Genomic DNA, 6,894 nt, shown 5'->3' with positions numbered 1-6,894 from the left:
AAATTACAAATTTTAAAAAGTCGGTAGAGAGCTGGTATGAGGGATGCTCTCTGAAGCTTCCTTAGCTTCACAGTAAAGTCCTCGATTAAAAAAAAAAAAAAGCCATCAGAACATAGCCAAGTCTTGTCTAGTTTGGGCCTTGTGGCGCTGGGGCTACTGTGGGGGGAGGAGCTCAGATTCGAGGACCTGAAAGTTCTACCATTAACTGGTTGAGGTCCTTGGGCATGTCAGCCAGCCTCTCAGGGCTCTCCTTGCTATGTGTACGCGGAGGAGGTTGGATCAGGCTCTTCTGCAAACCTTCCTGGGTCCGGCCTTCCTTTTATCACTACCTGCCTTTGACTTTGAACCCAGTGGAAGGCCACTGCGCCCGCTCACTGTGGCCTGTTTGCTGGTGACTTGCGTGCTCACTTGCTTGCCATGTGTCTCATGACACCGTGTGTCGACCAGCTCCTGGATTACCCTGGAGAAGGGATGTCTTCCTTCTCAAGGAGACAGAGGTATTATCTCCATGGTGCTGTGACCCCTCGGGGTCCCAGTGCTTCCACAATGGGATCCATTACCTGCCTGGTGGAGGAGGAGAGCAGCGTGGGGCAGGGTGCAGCCTGGGCTTCAGTGACCATCTGTGTGGCCCTCGAATGAATTCTTCTCAGGAGAGAGGAGCCGATTGGGTTGGTTCTTCCATCTGATAGGCAGTGCCCCTTTTGAGCAGAGTTGAAAACCAAGGCCCCCAAAGATGGTTGAGGCCAGAACCTTTTGCATTTGGCAAAAACTGCCAGCAACTTTATGTAGAGAGAACTGCCGGGGGTTACTTTCCTCCATAGAGAATTGTGGGCATGAGAAACCTTTAGAGTTTGTGAGTCTTGTCCAATACATGGCCTCACCCCTACTCTGGCCCTTTGCATTGGGTACCTCTCTGGGCAAGGACAGTGACTTGCTCCTCTTTTCATTCCTCAAGACTGGTAAACCACCTCGCACACAACTGGTAAGAAAGTGTGTGTGCACGCGCGCATGTGCACATAATATGCTATCTATGTCTGTTTTTTTTTCTTCGAACAGAGTCAACTTTGTAAAGTAGATAACATTTGAACTGGATCTTGACGGATGTACAGAATCTTAATAATCAGAGAGCATTTCAGACCAGATGGTGGTAGTAGAGGTGTGAGCTGGGGAACAGCATGGAAAAAAGGGGGGGGGGCAGGAAGGTCCAAAGCATATTTCAGAGAAGGAATGTGGTCCAGCTAGGACTTTGAGTCACAGAGGAAAATAGGCTGACCCATATTGTAACAAGCTTTACAGACTTTATTCAGGCGAGGGGCTGGGTCGGAGAACTGCGGTTGAGCAGGGAATAAGCCGGTACAGCTGATGGTGACGTGCCGGAGGGGTCCAGAGAGACGAGAGCTTGGTCTGGATGCTGCTACTGCAAGAGTCCAAGCGTGAAGTGAGATCAGGTCTGACCAAATGAAGCAGGAGTGGGACAGAAAGGAAGGAACAGACTTGAGTAAGGAGCATTGTAGCCAACTGCTTGTGTGGTTATGTGAACAAGAATTCCAGGCCAAGGCTGAGGTCCCGAGTCTGAGTGGAGACAGAGGCTACCTGAAACAGAAATAACGTGAAAAGAGTAAGAGCTAGGGTTTACGAATAGGATTTTAAAAATTCAACAAATACGATTTTAAAAATTCAATGCCAAGGCCATTTCTCGGGGAAAATGACCTATCCTTGCAGAGTCTCAGACCAGCTCCATGAGAGTCTTTGGGGAAGCTTGTGAAGGACATGGCTTTCTGGATCCCATTCTAGAGCTACTGAATCAAAATCTCTAGGGATGGGTCCTTACTATTGTGGGGTTAGCTTTTTTAAAACAAGGTCTATTTTTAACAAGCTCCTAGTAGAGATTAGGGGTGGGGTGGGGGTGGGGCTCTGATACACACTGAAGTTTAGGAAATAACACCCAACCTTCCACCTAAGACAAGGATCGACGGCAAAGCATCCCTGCTAGCTGGCCCTCCAGCCTCTGTGTGCAAAAAGAACAAAGACAACCCCCCCTGGATTGATAGTCAAGACTTTTCATGGTCTTTCCCTCCATTTCCAACTTTGGGGCTCAGTATGTCCATATACATGTCATAAGCAGGCGGGAGAATTTCCACTCCCATTCTTTTCCTCACATTCTTTCTCCTCCTTTTGCCCACTTAAAGCCCCACATAGTCCCCAGACCAGTTCACACTGTAATTCTTCCACTAAACCTTTCCATCCCAATCAAGGCTGCAGCAAACTCTGCCTTGGCCAAGTTCATAGCTTTTAATATCAGTACCATTCATCTGGCACTTAGAGAAAAATTATAACAGAAAGTAATAGTGTCCTAACTCACCCCATAGATTATAAATTTCTTGAGAGCAGGGGCTAGATCTTAGTTCTCTTCGCTGCCCTACAATGTCTGATACAGGGTAGGTTTACAGAGCATCAAGTAGTCACTTAGGACAAATCTTAATTGCTTTTTCTATGTGATGTGATGAACTGTGGCCCCAAGAATTCATCACCTTCCTCTGATCTGTTACCACTGCCACCCTCACCTCCTCCACTCTCTGAGAAAAATCTAAGGTCACTGAGCATCTGCAGCTCCTCCAGAAGAAGAGCCTGGGGAGGCCGGTGGACATGAGACCACAGGTCAGCCCGGGGAGGGGAAAGGCCTGAAACATGTGGTCCAGACAGTCCGGATGAGAAGCCGCTCCCCGGGCGCCCCTGCAGGTACTTCCTGTGCTTGTGCACGGACCTTGATTATTCTGGCTTAGGTCTGAGGTTTTCCCTTGGCACCAGACATACAGCGTAAAGTTTCAGTCCCAGGCCCTTCAGAAAGGTTGTGGTAGTAATTACTGCCGTCCACCAAATGGCGAGATTGTGCTTCCTGGCCTTTTCTGGTTGGGTCAGGCCACGTGACAGGTCTGGCCGATGAGCGGTCATTTCTGAGCCGAACTTGCGATTACAGGTCAGACTCCAAAGATGCCTTTCCCTCCTGTGTGATGGCCGGCAATATTTGAGAAGGGGCTGTCCTATTAGCCCACATCCTGGAGGAGGAGACACTGGATAGACCTCCTGGCCAACCCTGATGAGCATGTAGCACGAGCGTGAAACAACCCCTTGCTGTAAGAAACCCCACGACGTTGGGGTTGGTGGTTACCACAGCGTACCCAGCCCATCCTGACGGGTACCAGGGCTTGGCGGAAGTTGGCCGGGCATCAGGACAGGTGTCCTCAGCTCCAGGTGGCATCGGTTCAAGCTTGACTCCTCTCTCCCACACGCCTTTCTCTCACCCAAGGGAAGAAGGCACCAAGGGCCCCCACAGAGGACCCGCCCCGCAGCTGTCAGGGCCGCACAGTGCTTGAGAACCAGCGGTTGGCTCTGTCGTCCCTCTGAGGGATGGGCACCAGGGCTCTTCTAGGATCGCTCAAGGAGACCCTCGGGGGGGATCTGGGGGGCTGCCTCCTTTCCCACTCTTCTGCTGGGAGGCTCTGTAAGTCTCTAGGATCAGCGGACTGTGGACCAGTGCTTCACAAACCCTGGACACCATGGCGCTCGAGGACAGAGACAAGACAGGGTGTGTCCTGTGGGTCTGGATGCTGCCTGAGACAGCCCTCAGCAAACTGGAAGTTGGATTGCGCAGTCGTGCTTTCCCAGTCCACATAAATCTTGTAGTCCTCATGGAATCGCGTAACACTCTCATGATTGTTTGAATTTTAAAAGATTGTTTGTCTTATGAACCACTGAAAAAAGCTGATGATTCCATGCTTCAAGTCCCCTCTCTTGCTCCCACCCCCCCATCACTCTGGGCCTCGCTCCTGGGGGGGTCCCTGCCTCAGCTCCCGTGAGGCTCCGTTTCCACCGTGGTGACAGCACTCTCGGCCAACCTGGAGGGAAGCTCCTGATGTGGCTTTGGAGACCAAAGGGCAAGGTGGGCATGTGGCAGATGTGTGGGGGAAGTTTCAGTGCCCTGGCATCCATGATCACCCTTCACGCTTTCTAGAACCTTCCATAGCCTCAAGTTATTCTGATATGTCGCGGTCAAAACTTGCCTACACTGAGGGTGTCAGTGCCTGACAATAGCTTAGACAGTGACCCATCCCAGGGCCCTTGCATCTTCCCTGAGGTCAGAGCTTTGAGCCTCAGGAATGAAGAACTGAACCCCAGGGCATCCCAGGCTCCCTCAGCAGAGGCAAAGACTCTGGGCCTGGACTCCCCAGGATAAAAGTGAGGTCACCTTGAACCAGTAAAGATGAGAAGTACAGCAAAAGAATTTCGGTGGGTCTTACTTTAAGGAAACTCCACATGTGGAAAAATCCAGACATATTTTCATATTTTCATACAAGCATCAGAGTTTGCTTTTAGATTTATTTTAAAGAATTCAATAACTAAAGTTATTGAATTTCCCCATAACGAAATTCCCCACAGCTTTTGAGAATAGTGTTTCCGTTAAAAAAAAAAATTAGATGTCTCACCATGTACACTCAGGAGCACTCACTGAGCAGAACATGGCCTACCCCAGCAATAACATTATTAATTATAAGAGAAACAAGCTTATTACTCAGATTCTGACTCATATTTACAAGAGATGTTGAAGTTTTATAAGGCTGACCCTTGAGTCATCCATTTTTGATGACCTCGTAATGAAAAGACTACCGCCTATGGCTTTCAGGGGGGAAGCCTGTCACATCAAAGGCTAGTCAGATGAAATTAGGAGTATTTTATAGGGACACCAAGTCCTTTCTAGCTTGGCAAGGGACAAAACTTACTCAGTAGAAATTAGTCAGCAAGTCCACACTGAGTACCTGCAGGTCATCAGCCTGGAGAGTACGTAATCAAAGTGACCATATTTTCTAAACAAAACTCCCAGGGTTTTCAGTATAACAAAGAATTTTTATGTCACTTTCTGGTGCTAAGAGATAGTCTGGGTAATGTCATTTGGACCCCAAAAATAGAAAAATCTGGGACAATTTATGGCTTCATCTGGTTAAAAGAGAATACCTGAAATGATAATTGTCCTAGAAAACAAGTAGGCAAGGCCACTTGATCCACAGCTACCGCTCAGGGTGAAGCACAGTGGTGACAGGTGCTGTCGTTGCCTCGCCATCTAGTGGGAGACGGACGTGAAAGCAGCATTTGGTCGCATGCAGGAGGTGTGCGAGGTCCTTCCTGGGTATCGGGGTGGCTTCTTGAAGCATACAACTTGAACCGAGCAGTGCAGGGTCAGTAGGAACTTACTAGGCAGACAGGAGTGGGGGAGGGGGGTGAGGAACATTCCAGACCGGGATCAGAATGTCTGAAGCATGGGGAATGGGCAATTATGATCCCCTCCTAAATAACTCACAGAAGTTAGAAAATACTTGGGAACGAATGATGATGACCGTAGAACACACATAAAGTGTGTGTGTTACACGTCAAATCACGCTTACGTGGACGTTTAAATCCTTAAACTCACGTATCAGAAAAGGAAGAAAGGCTGAAAAATCAGTAATAGAAGTAAGCATTTCAAGAAATTGGAAAGAGAACAATAAATTAAACCCAGAGAATGTAGAAGGAAGGAGATAATGAGGGTAAGAAACGGAAATGAACGTTCACAGATAAGGTCAACAAAGCCAGAGTTGGTCCGTGAAAAAACTGACAACATCTGTGGGCCCTTAGCAAGACTGATCAAGAGAAAAAGAGAGAAGCCACGCGTAGGTGGTCTGAGGGAGGCTGAGTGAGAGAGCACCGCAGATCCTGGAGACATCGAAGACATGAAAAAGGAATATTATGAACAACGTGATGCCAAAGAATACGAAAAGTTAGTTGTAATTTTCAAGGAAAATGTCAAATTCCTTGAAAAACATGATTTCTTAAAACTGACCAAGAAGAAACAGACACTTGAATCCTCATCTCGATAGACAGACCCTGTAACAAGAATCCTTCTCAGAAAGAAAACTCAAGGCTCAGACAGTTTCACTGGTGAATTCTTCCAAACATGTAAAAAGGAACTAATACTAATCTTTTATACAACCTTCCAGAGAATTAGAAAAATAAGAAATCGTTTCTAACATATTTTATGAGTCCAATGTAACATTGATATGAAAACCTGAAAAGACGAGAGAGGAATATTACAGGCCAATGTCTCTTAGGAACTAGATGAATCCAACAATATCTAAAAGGAGAAGACACCATGACCACTTAGATTTATTCCAGGAATTCAAGGTTGATTTGACATTTGAAAATCAATTAATATAATTCATCACAGCAATAGAATAAAAGAGGAGAATCATATAGTCATCTTAATAGACGCAGAAACAGCATTTGAAAATGTCAGCATTTATTCCTGATAAAAAAATCCCCTCTATTCACAGGTGGTGTAGATTCCTACTGCCGCTGTAACAAATAGTCACAGACTCTGTGGCTTAAAACAACACATTGATTATTTTACACTTCTGTGGCCAGAAGTTCAAAATCATTTTCACAGGGCCAAAATCAAGGCCTCAACAGCGATGCACTCCCTCCAGAAGCCCTAGGGGAGAATCCCTTCCTTGCCCTCTGCCAGCTTCCCAAGGCTGCCAGCATTCCTTGATCTGTGGCTGCATCACTCCAGTCTTGGCCTCTGGGTCGTGTCACTGTCTCCTCTTCTGTCTGTGTCAAATCTTCCTCTGCCTCTCTCCCATATGGACACTTGTGACTGCATCGAGGACCCACCTAGAGACCCCAGGATCATCTCCCAGCTCAAGAGCCTTAATTTAATCACATCTGCAAAGACCCTTTCTCCATATGCAGTAACATTTACAGGTTTCAGAGATTACAGCTTTTATCTTTGGGGGACATTATTCAGCCTTCCTATAGAAGGCAGCCTTATCAATCTGATAAAGGGTATTAGAAAACTTCTACAGT

The sequence above is a fragment of the Hippopotamus amphibius genome, chromosome 4, assembly GCF_030028045.1.
Source record: "Hippopotamus amphibius kiboko isolate mHipAmp2 chromosome 4, mHipAmp2.hap2, whole genome shotgun sequence".
Taxonomy (NCBI): Eukaryota; Metazoa; Chordata; class Mammalia; order Artiodactyla; family Hippopotamidae; genus Hippopotamus; species Hippopotamus amphibius.
The sequence above is the reverse complement of the archived record's forward strand: the minus strand, read 5'-3'. Positions refer to the sequence as shown.